At 44.1% G+C, this 13226-nt stretch overlaps 1 long non-coding RNA gene and 1 pseudogene across 1 annotated transcript; both read left to right on the forward strand.

The window, feature by feature from the left end:
- The first annotated feature begins 1000 nt into the window (after window positions 1-1000).
- Window positions 1001-1626, forward strand: LOC119339042 (annotated as a pseudogene).
- Window positions 1627-1630: 4 nt separating this feature from the next.
- On the forward strand, window positions 1631-5321 carry LOC119337925. Its single transcript, XR_005163699.1, has 5 exons — window positions 1631-1835; window positions 2621-2780; window positions 3605-3977; window positions 4420-4477; window positions 4970-5321. It is a non-coding gene; the product is annotated as an uncharacterized LOC119337925 (long non-coding RNA).
- Window positions 5322-13226: the final 7905 nt, after the last annotated feature.

Consider the following 13226-nt stretch of genomic DNA (forward strand, 5'->3'; position numbering starts at 1 on the left):
TAAATATATGGAAGGTCCTTCACAAAAAAAACCTCATTTCGGGCACTCGAAAAATGGTAAATGAATTTTTCGTCCAAAGAAAATGAAAACTCCCTTAGGCAACATTGTTTGGAATTCTAAGATGCATCATTGTGGATAATATGAGATCGTTTGAACAAAATATGCCATGAATGTGGACATAAGATTGATCATTTGGCTTGAAAGTCATGAATCTTCACACTTGATAGCTCGTCTCTGAGAACACTTTTTTTAAATAATTGCCATATTACAAGTTCATAATTTTTACTGGTAACTTGGCCACATATAATGAAACAATGCGAAGGTTTTCCAATTTTTTGATTTTTTTGAATTTTTTATGCCCGTTTCAAAATGCGGTCAAAATGGCGGGAATAACCGTTCCTATCTAGTGGTTGAATCTTGAATTTTTTTTTGGTGTTTCTCTGATTAAATAGATAGTTATGTACCTATAAATGATTTTTGGAAAAAATAAAGAGCAAACTATGAGGCAGCTGCAGTTCAGATTTGACCCGCTTCCTATTGAATCGGCAGGAATTTGTCTTTTTCACCAGAGGTGAGTAAAAGCTTTTGACACCCAACTGTTTGCTCAATTATACATTAAATATAGACTAATATTTTAGAAAAATGATTTTGTGCCATTTTGCAAAAAATGTATGGTAGTTCCTTCACAAAAAAACACATTTTGGTCACTCAGAGAATGAAAAATGGTTCTTTTGAGCAAAAAAAATGAAAACCTCCCAAATCAACATTGTTTGTCATGCCTAAATACACGCATGTACAAAATACTGGTTTATTTGAACTAACTATAAGAGGTTAAATGTTTGCCTGAATAAGAGGGTACAAACTATAAAAGAGAAAAAATATTTAATTCTGATTGGTGGAACCAGTTGTGGCATGGATTAGTGACATGACAAACATCTGTCCATCCATCCATCCATCCATCCATCCGTCCGTCCATCCACCCCTCCGCTCTCTCTCTCGTGCGCGCTGTCACACAGCTAACCCTAGCGATCCACCTCTCCCCTCCCCTCCCCTCGCGCAGCTGCCACCCACCTCTTCCTGTCTCGATTCCCACCCACATCACCGCCGCCGCTGCCGCCGGCCTATGCCCTCCCCCCACACCGCCGCCCCTCCTCACCTTCTCTCCCCGGTCGAGTAGCAGCAGGTGAGGCGGAGGCGGCAGCCAGATCCGCCGCGTTGCTTCTGGATCCGCGCCCCCTCCACCACCGATTCATCTCCAATCTGGATCCGCCGCGTTGCCACCGACACCCAACCCCACCCCATGAACCCCTTCTGCGAGATTGCCGTGGAGGAGGCACTGCGGTTCTGCGAGGCCGGCGCCGCCTCCGAGGTCGTCGCAGCCATCGTCGGTCCCGCGCAGGCCGCCGACACGCTCCGCACTGCGCTTTCCATGGGCGCCGACCGCGCCGTCCACGTCCTCCACGACCCCGACCCCGACCCCGCCGCCCGCTCCTCCCGCTCGCTGTTGCCGAGATTCTCCGTGCCCTCGCGCTCCAGGAGACCCCCGACCTCCTCATCCTCGGCAAGCAGGTTCTCAGATCGGCCTCGATTCAGTCAGTTTTTTGCCTCGTCTTTCATGGTGTCTGACTTGCTAAGCTTCCTGCCTGCCAGCCCGTCGTCCTCCTCCACGCCCCCACCCGCGGGCCTCCGCCGCGTCCACATCTGGAGCTCCTCGACCCCATCCCGTCCGCGGCGGTGACCAGCTGCAGCCTCTCTCTCTCTCTCTCTCTCTCTGCTCGGCTGGGCGGCAGTGAAGTGGGCAGGCGATCCACTCATCCTGATTTCTCTTCTCGGTGGTACGAAAGCCCCAACACTCTATGCTTCTTTCCTCTCCGAGTTGCTTCAGGCCATCCAGGTGGTGGCGGCCTGGCCTGACTGCTCCGATAGAAGCTCGTTTTCTTTCTGAATAGTTTAGGAATCCCTCAGGCCTTGCACTTTTCATTTAGCTAGCATATCATGTGAACTTGAATCAAGTTGAATTAGGGATACTTTGCCTTATTAGTGTGATGTCTCTCTTCTCTGATTGTGCACCACGCTGGAAATCTTGTGCTTGTTGGATGCAATTGCAGTTGTAATTACAAACCAGGAATACTGAATTTCATTGCCACATGTAGTTTACTTCTAGCTTAGGGGACAGATAGATTGGGTCACATCTTATATAGGGTTGATTCATTAGGACAGGGTATCTTCTTCATCTGCGCTGGACATGGTCCATGCCTTGATGTGTATTGTATTTTTCACAAGATAGGGTCAAATCTTAGATAGGGTTGATTCATTTGATACTACTTAGGTTTGTCATGTCCATGTAGCTCCAGATGAGTGACTGACTAGTACTCGCGCGTGCCGGCGAAGCAGATCCTTCTTGTTTTTAAGAGTTGTCCTTGGATTACACACACTACTTGCCTGTACTACTATTTTCCTAGTAGTATTGTATAAAACTCTGTCACCACTCAATTTGGATAACAGTTAAACCCATTGAGTTTGTATCTTATGATGCTATTTGACACCATGTTACAACTTGATAACTACCTTTTGTTCTGTGTATCTTGTGTTCTAACACCTGTTTACTTTGATCTTGCAGTTTCACCCATCGGTAAGGACAAGACACACATAAACATCCTGGTCATTGGCCATGTCGACCACCACTGGCCATCTGATCTACAAGCCATCCGAGAAGTCGATGGCGGCGGCGCTGGAGTTCCTGGGGCGCAGCGCTCGACACGCCCGGAGCTGCCGGAGTGGTACGCCACGCTCGTCGAAGAAGCTTTGCTTCTGTTCTTACACATAGCCGTAATCTGTTGGTAGATTGGTTAGCAGGTGTTTATTTTGTGCTGATGCATGTGATTCTCATCCCTAAACTCAAGGGGTTTCTCTATGTGTTACTACTCCCTCCGTCCGAAAATACTTGTCATCAAAATGGACAAAAAGGGATGTATGTAGAACTAAAATACATCTAGATACATCCCCTTTTATTCATTTTGATGACAAGTATTTATGGACGGAGGGAGTACCTCCGTCCCAAATTATAAGATGTTTTGTTAGGCTATTTTAGCCTACCAAAACATTTTATAATTTGGAACAGAGGAAGTAGCTTATTATTAGCAGCTGTAAATCTGCGTGTAGATCTAGTTTCAAACTCTTATGCGTTGATGCAAGTTGTTTTTGGCTGTAATTTAAAGGAGTTGCTCATGCCGGTAGCCTTGACATGTAGGATATCTATAGTTTCTGTTGCTCATGCTCATCCGCAAGCTTTTGGATTTATTGTTAGTCAGATTTCTGTTTTACTTCTGTTTGGTTCTAGGATCTGTGGGTCGTGAGCAGAATTAAAAGCATTTGCACTTGCATTCTCTGTTATATGTATCCAGCCATACCATCTTTTCGTTCTACGCACAGTTTATTGCATCTAACTAGTACCTGCATCTTGATTTGCTTGAATTTCTCATTATCTGATTTAACCCGTCGAGTTTGTATCTATAAGTTTATTTGATATGTTAAGCTTGACAACTACCCTTAGTTCTGTTTTCTTGTCTCCTAACACTTGTTTACTTTGATCTTGCGGTTTCAGCCATGGGCAAGGGACAAGACTTGCATCGACATCGTGGTCATTGGCGATGTCGACCACCACTGGCCATCTGATCTACAAGCTTGGAGGTATTGACAAGCGTGTGATCGAGAGGTTTTAGAAGGAAGCCACTGAGATGAACAAGAGGTCATTCAAGTATGCGTGGGTGCTCGACCAGCTGAAGGCTGACCGTGAGAGGGGTATCAACATTGATATTGCCCTGTGGAAGTTTGAGACCACCAAGTACTACTGCAATGTCATCGATGCCCCTGGACACCTTGATTTCATCAAGACTCCACCACTGGCTGTTTCTCCTAGGATGGTTGGACCTGTCAGCACACCCTCCTTGCTTTCACTCTTGGAGTGAAGCAACAAGGTATACTAGCTATTCAACTTTGGATGCTAATTCTTATGAGTGACCATATGACCTGTGTACCTAATTTGCTATCCATTTGATTCACAATTACTTCAGCCAATGTCAATGCTCATTAGTGCATAAACACCCTGTGAACATTATCTCATTCTTAGGCCTCGAGTGATATTTCTTCAGGCTAGTGCATTAATAATATGTGTTGCTCACTTTGTTTCTTATATCCTATAATTCAGAAAAGTATGTACTAATTTGTATATACTTGATGGGAATGTTTAGAACCACTTAGTAAATGTACAGGCTCATTGGTACTACTGAATAGCCTTGTAATTTATGTTGCTTCTGGAGGTGTGGAGTCCCAGTCTTGGTTCCTGGTTCTATTCATGTTGCTTCTGTGGTGTGGAGTCACGTCTTGACCAAGGATTTGGTGCGTGTTTCGTCTTTGCAGGAACAACTTAAGGAAGGAGTACAGGGAGAAGCACCCTGACGTCAGGCATGTCTTCGTGGTAAGCGCCTTGGTCCCGTTCCATCACCTGTCCGCCTCTGTCTTGTGTTGTTTGTTCGAATTGTTACTGCGATGAGTTTCCTTGTGAATTCCGTGTCCTGATCTGGTTTGGGTTTAGTTCTCTGGCTTGTTCAAACCGAGAGGACTGTGTTCTCAGATTGTTGCTAGAATTGCAACTGCTCATTTTGTATTAAGCTAGGATAAACATCTTTTTTAGAACATGGGTTGAAGCAGATTGTACTTGCCTACTGAGAATATGAAAACAAGATATTATGTTTGCTAAAAGATAGCATTGTGTTTAATCTAGTACTGATGATTGTTTTATTCTCATATAAATTTGTTAATGATGGTGATTTTGTACTAGCATATAAACTTGTTTTTGTTGTCACTTGATACATACTTAGCTTGTACTTGAAGTTGTGGGTTAATGCTGGTAATTTTGTTCTACTTGTATGCATTGGTACCCCCATCATCGAGCGCACGGATGCAATAGTGGCAAGAAGATCATGGTCGTGTGCATCATCAAGCACACCATGGCGAGCATCCACCTCCTCACAGTGGCAAGAAGAGCAGGTGCCTAGTTTGTAATCGCTGTCGAAGGAGCTCCATGCTGAAGAACATAACACTTGTAGAGCTTGTAAAGTACCATGTTATTGAACTTGTGGAGCATGTAACTATGACTTCCACTATTGTATGTTAGAGTTATTTGTACAACTTGCTACACTTGCTGAAGAACATAACACTTGTAGAGCTTGCAAAGTGTATGTTAGAGTTATTTGTACAATAGCAACTCTGTATTGACAGCAGCAACACTGGCTGGTATTTGAAGTATTTTGTGTGTTTTCTGCGCCAATTTAAATATTGTGTATTTATTTACGTTAAGTTGGAAAATGAAGAATGTGACCCTAACAAAAAAAAGAAAAAAATGAAACTGTTGAGACAAAAAGGCCATGGGCCAAAAATAAAAAGGCTGCAATGAAGGCCATGGGCCAAAAATAAAAAGGCTGCAATGTTGGGCTTGGTCCATTAAGCTAACAAAAAAATCATAGGAAAATTATAAATGGGCTCGGCCCATATAAATACCGAATTGGACCGAGCTGATTCTTGTGCCACATCAGATTGCCACGTCGGATGCCTACGTGGCCTGGGGCGGCTGCTAGTGACCAAAACGAAACAGTGGGCATATTTTGGTCATAAACGTCTATGACCTTCTCACAGAGAAGGTCGTGAATGTCAGTTTACGATGGCAAGCTTTTGACCTTCTGTTTTTGGTCACAAAAATGTCGCAAATGGAAAAAAATGACCTTTCAGTGACCAATAATCAAGGTCACAAGTTGACATATTTCTTGTAGTGTACCTTGATTTACATCTCTCAGAAATTACTTTGAACTCCTATCGAGGGACCTTACCGGAGATTATATTCATCAGCTTCTTTGTTGTTAGAGCAAGGGTGCTAAAGGTAATGAAGTTTGGCCTACATTTATTTAGCAAAAATAAATGGTTTGTTGATCAGCGTCGACAGCTGCAATGGAATGGAAAAGGCTCTAAAGAAGCAGAATTTCATTTTGAACAGTTGACGGAGTAATCAGAAGTCATTATGTCAAGCCCATACATGACATGTCAATGGCTGACCCCTTTGCAGAAATGATGAGGTTTCAAAACAAGCATTACAAGTGGTAATATCAGTTTGAACCTCTCTTATGTCCATGTTTAGCTGATCAGCGCGGGCGTCTGTAGCTGCATGATCTGAATTTCATTTCTAATATCTGTTTGAACCTTGTAATATTTGAATTTCAGCCATATAACTCTGGAATTTGGACCTTGTAATATTTCGGGTTTATGTGTTACAATCGTTGAAATGGCATCGTATGAGACTCGTATATTGCTAGTACTATTTTGACCTTAGTATGCAATAGACTTAGATTTTATTTACCATTCTTGAATGTGTTTCCCCTATCGATCTCATCGCAAACGATCTATATAGCGGACTCGACAACGATCTTCGACATTATTGCACACAGTTCGTTTCTTCAACTGTGTGCCCTGTGGAGCGCAAAATTATCGCACTCGAGTGTCGATCATTACCCTTCTATGTAACTTTGACTTTATCACCCATGGATAAACTTATTGTCGAACGTGCTGCTCTAAGTCATTCCACACACTTTGCTTTTGCAAAGCTTTTTGCCAATAAACTCCCACGATTTGCCCCCCCCCCCTTCTAGCGGACGCGTGGCCAAACTAACCGGGCAGGAAGCATGCGCGGTTACATGCGGTAACCTACGCGGTTATGCAGGAACAGGCTCACCAACGATACATTTGGCACCTCTTCAAGCCCACGCGGGGTCAAACGAAACGCGTGTGGGGTGCTCAAGAGTGCACTGGATCTCCGCTAGGAATGTGGTCAAAAGATGTGTCGATTACAGGCCAGCCAACCCCCTTTTATTACAACAATCATTTAACCCTTGTGTCCCCTCAACCTTTTGATCGTGCCCAAGTATTGTAAGAAGCACACCCATGACGACAAATTCTTAGAGGGTATCCTGCACGACTCCAATGGCCATCTAAGGGGCTATCGACGACGAGCTGCAGTTCACCATGCATGTCGTAGTGGACACCCACAGAAGGTCCACGGAGCTCTCGATGGTATACACCAACAACCCGATCTGGGTGGAGAAGTCCATCCACACCATGAAGATGTTGCTTGTTGTGGAGAACTACAAGGTGGTCGGGTTCGACCTCGAGTACACCTGCGCTCGTGCCGGGTCTCGTCACAAGGTCGCCATCACCCAGATGTGTGTGTGCAGTCATGTCCTCGTCTATCACTACTACCTGTCCACAAGGCCTTGCGAGCGTTTCACCAGGTTTGTCAACAACACCCACGACATGTTCGCTACGGTGGACATCACCATTGATGTAAAGGTGCCCAAGAATTTGGGCATCGCTTGACAGATTCTTGTCCACATCCAGGTCCAATACAAGATCTGGGGCAGTAAGATGCATGAGAAGGACTCACTGGTTTGCCTCGCCGAGGCCATCGACCCCTACTACAAAGACATGAAGGATTCCTTCAACAAGTGCAAGCGTGTCTGGCACTCGACCTGGATGGAGAAACTCGACATAGCTCACGTCGTGTATGCGACCAAGGAGGCGTACATGAGCTATAAGATGTACAGGCGGATCATTGACATGAGAAAGTGCCTCCTTCCCCAAAACGGCTAGGGATCCAGCCGGAAGCAAAGCAATTGCAAGCACGTCGTCACAACAAGAGTAGATGATTAGGTGATCGTTTCTCCTAGTTCGGTATGCATGTAATTGTTTACTTTGGTGTGTGCAAATATTATGTGTGTAGACACTTATGTAATTGAAAGTTTAATCTGGTTATGCAATCATGTTCTTATAAGTATATATGTTGTTCTTCTGTAGACACAAAGTATATGTTGTGCGAACAAAGCAAATCACATGGCGCACCGACTAAACTAGACAAGCCATCGACGATGATTTCATCAATCGCTGACAATTCTATACCAGCAAGCGTTTACCCACAACACACACGACTTGTTAGCAGGAATCGCCTGCGTTGTTATCTATCTTCTCATACATTTCTTATTACTGACCTGTTTGCTAGTATCACACACATCTTGTTATATTAATCTGTTTCTGTTGTCTTGCCACATCACAAACAGTTCATCCAAGTGAGTTGTATGCCGTCTATCGCACACACCTTGATCTGGCTGACTGTTTCTGTTGTGTTTTCTAATCACAAACAGTTCATCCGAGTGAACTGTATGCCATATATCGCACACACCTTGATCTGGTTGACCCTTTTTTTGGTTATGCTCTTCGCAAACAATTCATTCAAGTGAACTGTATGCCACGTATCGCACACGCAACTCTAATCTGAATCGTGTTCAATATCTCGGCCATCGCAAATAGTTTGTATCATTTTTGATGGTTTTCTTACACCATCGTTTGCGATTAATGCATCGCACATAGTTTTGTCGAATGGTCTCTGATTGTATTGTCGCGTTTGGATCATCCTGCGGTAGTGTATGAGGCTAATTCAACCAAACTTGTATATTATGGCGTGACAAATTATTATTCCAACCGAACACAATCCTTATTATATGACACCCTGTTGGCTCAAATCTCATGCAAATGATTATCCTTGTAGGATAGTAATTAAAATCATGTCTAATTATGTCGTTCCAAAGATTGGATAGTTTTTTTTCATAGATTGTGTTTCTAGTTTTCATAAGTTAAGACCAATCACAATATTCGTTCTCGTTGTTTTCTGTGATACATCCAAGCAACTCTTTGGGCCACATAATGTTCACATTTTTACAATGTTTAGCAAGTGATCCCGCAAAAGCCTTTGTATAGTAGGATTAGGGTTGTTCAATTTCTACGGATAGGGTTGCAATGCCTCCATTGTGAAGTCTAAACATGGGTTCAAACTTCACTCTTTCGGTAATCTAATTCGCAAATCCTCTATCTCTTGTACACTCTTCACCAACATGACTAATACTTGTGTCCTTAGTTTTTTGGACTATTTAGAGGTGTTAGTTCTAAATTTCTTGTGCTCTCGCACCCTGTTGGACTTCAAAATAGGTGACACATATATCATGCATTTTTTTCATAATCATATGTTTTTGTAAATGTTGTGACCTAAAGATGGACTCATTGTCGTTACCTCTTATTTGAATATATTTAGTATCATTAAATATCATGGTAGAATTTTTCAAATCTTAAACTCTAACAAATATCTTAATCATAGTGTAGTTTATTAGTAGGTAAGCATATCTATATAAACTTTTAGTGTATGATAAATGTTCTTACAAACAGGGTCTAGTAATAATTGGACAAATGTGCATGCTTTGTACCTGTATTTAGAGTAATCATTATCATATAATCAAGTAAAATAAAAATATTATTAATTCCAATTTTTACTGTATACGGTCTGGTTTCCCGTAAAAAAAGAAAAAAACGATCTGGTTTTTGATATGCTCGTGTAATTCACTTGGTTTGACCTGGTGTATGGTGTATACGAGAGCTAATGTTATTTTCTTAAATGAAGAGGGCGTACTCGGGTGATGGCTCGTCAAAGGAGTATCAGGGTTTTTCGGGTAATAAAGCTGAGACGAGGAACTCTAGTACTGCCGCAGAGAAGGGTGCAGAGGTCACCTCCCCAATCAAACCACTCGAGCAGTACAAGCGTAAGGGCGGGCCAAACACTAATCAGCAGGTTTACAGGAGGGTGGAAACGCCACTTCTGATGAATGAACCATTTGCGGCTAATGGTGAAGGTGTAGTCCTTGGGTCCTCTGGGAAAGATCCGAGTCAGGAAAAGGATGGAGAGGAGCCACGGGTACCGAAGAAAAAGAAACCTATGCCGGTGAATTCCGGTAGCACGGCAGAGGCTGCGGATGCAGCCCTACCACTCGCAATGAGTTGTCTAAGCTGGAACTGTCGGGGGCTTGGGAACCCATCGACAGTTCGAGAGCTTCGCAATGTAGTGAAGCAGGAAGTGCCCTGTCTCCTGTTTGTTATGGAGGCAAAAATCTCTGCAAAGAGAGTCGAAGCGTTGCAAAACCAGTTAGGCTTTGCGGGGTGTTTTGCTGTGGATAGCAAAGGATTGAGTGGAGGTATTGGTCTGTTTTGGTCGGATGACATTATAGTCGAGCTAAAGAATTATAGTTCGGCCCATATCGATGTGGAAGTGCGGAAGGTGGAAAGAAGATCAGAAAAGTGGAGGTTCACCGGTTTCTGCGGTGCACCAAAGGTGGAGGATCGCTATCAGAGTTGGCAGTTTCTCCGGACTTTGTTCGCGGTACAACATTCAGCATGGATATGTATCGGCGATTTCAATGAAACTCTGTATGGTTCGGAGCATTTCTCGCGAGCAGCTCGACCTGAATGGAAAATGCGGGCGTTTCGAGAAGTGACTGAAGAATGTATGTGGCAGGATCTTGGATGGTCAGGAACAGAATACACATGAGATAATGGACAGTCAGGACTTGCAAATGTGAAGGCTCAGATTGATAGGGCTTTTGCTAATTCGGAGCTGCTTAATATGTTTGCTTATGCTCACGTTAGGCACATCAGCACAACAGAGTCTGACCATTGTTTTGTTAAAGTGGACTTACATGAACATGCGTCCGAGGGGCGTTCTAGAGCAAACAAACAGTTTCGTTATGAGGACATGTGGCAGTGTCATGCTGACTACGATCAAGTTGTAAAAGAACATTGGCAAAAGGGGTCCAGTCGACAGGGACTTGGAGGTATTCTTCAAGCACTTTCTGTGATGCAATCAACTTTGACTGAATGGGGTGCTGCTGAGTTTGGGTGTCTGGCACGTAAAATCCGTAAGCTGCGGTCGAGGCTTGATAGATTGCGTGGCCAATCTATAGGGCGAGGGCCCTCTGTTGAGGAGTTATCAGTTGCAAAACAGCTCAGAGAGGTCCTGCGCCAGGAGGAGATTTTTTTGAAACAACGATCGAGAGTGTTGTGGTTGAGGCAGGGAGACCGAAACACGAAATACTTCCAGCTACAAGCGGCTCAACGGAAGAGAATGAACAAAATTGACAATCTTGTGCGAGAGGATGGCACCATATGTCGGACGAAGGAGGAAAATTGTACAGTGGTACAAGAGTTTTTTCAAGACCTATATACTTCCCAAGGGCACCGACCTATGGATGAACTAACAAATTTAGTCCCTCAGCGGGTGACGGCGGATATGAATGAAATTCTTGATAGGCCATACACAGCGAAGGAGGTGAGAGTGGCGCTGTTTCAGATGGCACCATCGAAGGCCCCGGGGGTGGATGGATTTACGGCGGGTTTTTTTCAACGGCATTGGAGTTTGATCAAGGATGATATTATTCAGGCTGTGTTGGACTTTCTTCATGGGGGCAAGTTACCAGCGGGAATGAATGACACAACTATCATGCTCATTCCTAAGGTGACACATCCCCAGCGCATTAATCAATATAGACCGATCTCTCTCTGTCCTGTACTTTACAAAATTGCAGCCAAGTGTATAGCAAACAGATTGAGGATCTTTTTGGATGATACCATAGGAGGAGAACAAAGTGCATTCGTACCAGGTCATCTGATTACGGATAACATCCTTATTGCCTATGAGAGTGTTCATGCAATGAGGAAGAGGAGGAAAGGAAAAAATAGTGTGTGCGCGGTGAAACTAGATATGATGAAAGCATATGACCGTGTTGAATGGCACTACATCGAAACAATGATGGCATGTCTGGGCTTCAGCACGTCCTTTATTTGTCTTATCCTCAAGTGTGTTTCTTCGGTCAGGTTTGCTGTCCATGTGAATGGGGAGCTTTTACCGTTCTTTTCCCCTTCGAGGGGTTAAGGCAAGGGGACCCGGCATCGCTTTATCTGTTCCTGTTATGTGCGAAGGGTTTTACCACTTTGCTCAATAACTTTGGCAGACCGTACGTGGACAAAGGTATAAGGGTGAGTCTGAACTCACCTTGGATCAATCACTTGCTTTTTGCGGACGACAGTCTAATATTCATGCAAGCAAAACAACAGAGTGCGCGGCGCTTGAATGATATTCTCAGAATTTACAGAGATTGCTCGGGTCAGTGTGTGAACAGAGAAAAGAGTTCCATTTTCTTCAGTCCAAACACCTCTGACATAGATCGCCAAGCAATGAAGAATTTGATGGGCATCGCTGTAGAAGCATTTAATGAGAGATATCTTGGTCTTCCGACAGCAGTTGGCCACATTACAAGTGGGACGTTTGATCATTTAGGGGAACGAATCAAAAGTAAATTAAATGGCCGATCAGAGAGACTTGTTTCCTGTGCTGTGAGGGAAGTTCGTTTGAAGTCAGTCATACAGGCTATACCCAGCTTCTCAATGAGCTGTTTTAAACTGACGAAGAAGGTTTGCAAGGGGTTTTCATCTAGTATGGCAAAATATTGGTGGAGTAGTTCTCTCGACCGGCGCTCGCTGCACTGGGTCGATTGGCAAACACTCGCATCACCGAAGGTACAAGGAGGGATGGGTTTTCGGAATCTTGAGATGTTTAACTTAGCTATGCTAGGCAAGCATGGATGGAGAATGATCACAAACCCAGAATCTCTCTGTTGTCGTGTGTTGAAGGGGAAGTATTTCCCTCTCAGGGATTTCATGCACGCTACTGTACCAAAGAACGCCTCGGCTACCTGGCATGCTATTATAGCAGGAAGGGAGGCGCTTAAAGTGGGTTTGATCAGGCGTATTGGGGGTGGCTCTTCGGTGTCAATCTGGAATGATAATTGGATCCAAGGGAAGCTCTCCATGAAGCCATCAATGCAGGTTGAAAGTGATACATTACACACAGTCTCCGATCTCATTGACAGTGACTCTTGGTTATGGAAGGTGGATATTGTCAGGAGGAATTTTATCGCTCCCGATGCTGATGCTATCTTGAACATACCATTGCGGCAAGGGGGAGGAGAGGACTTCTGGGCATGGGCGTGGGAGAAGATGGGTATCTATACTGTAAAATCTGCGTATCGGGCTCTTATGACTCGCAACGAGCACTTAGCTCTAGAGGAAGGGACGACGACGGGTACTTCAGAGACTGAAAAACAGTTATGGACAAGGTTGTGGAAGCTAAAAGTGGTGCCTAAAGTGCGTGTGTTCTGGTGGCGAGTTCTACGGGGAATCCTTCCTGTCGAGCGTACATTACAGCACAGACACATAGTCACCACATCTAGATGTAAAGTCTGCCTAGC

The sequence above is a fragment of the Triticum dicoccoides genome, chromosome 7B (genome assembly GCF_002162155.2).
Source record: "Triticum dicoccoides isolate Atlit2015 ecotype Zavitan chromosome 7B, WEW_v2.0, whole genome shotgun sequence".
NCBI lineage: Eukaryota > Viridiplantae > Streptophyta > Magnoliopsida > Poales > Poaceae > Triticum > Triticum dicoccoides.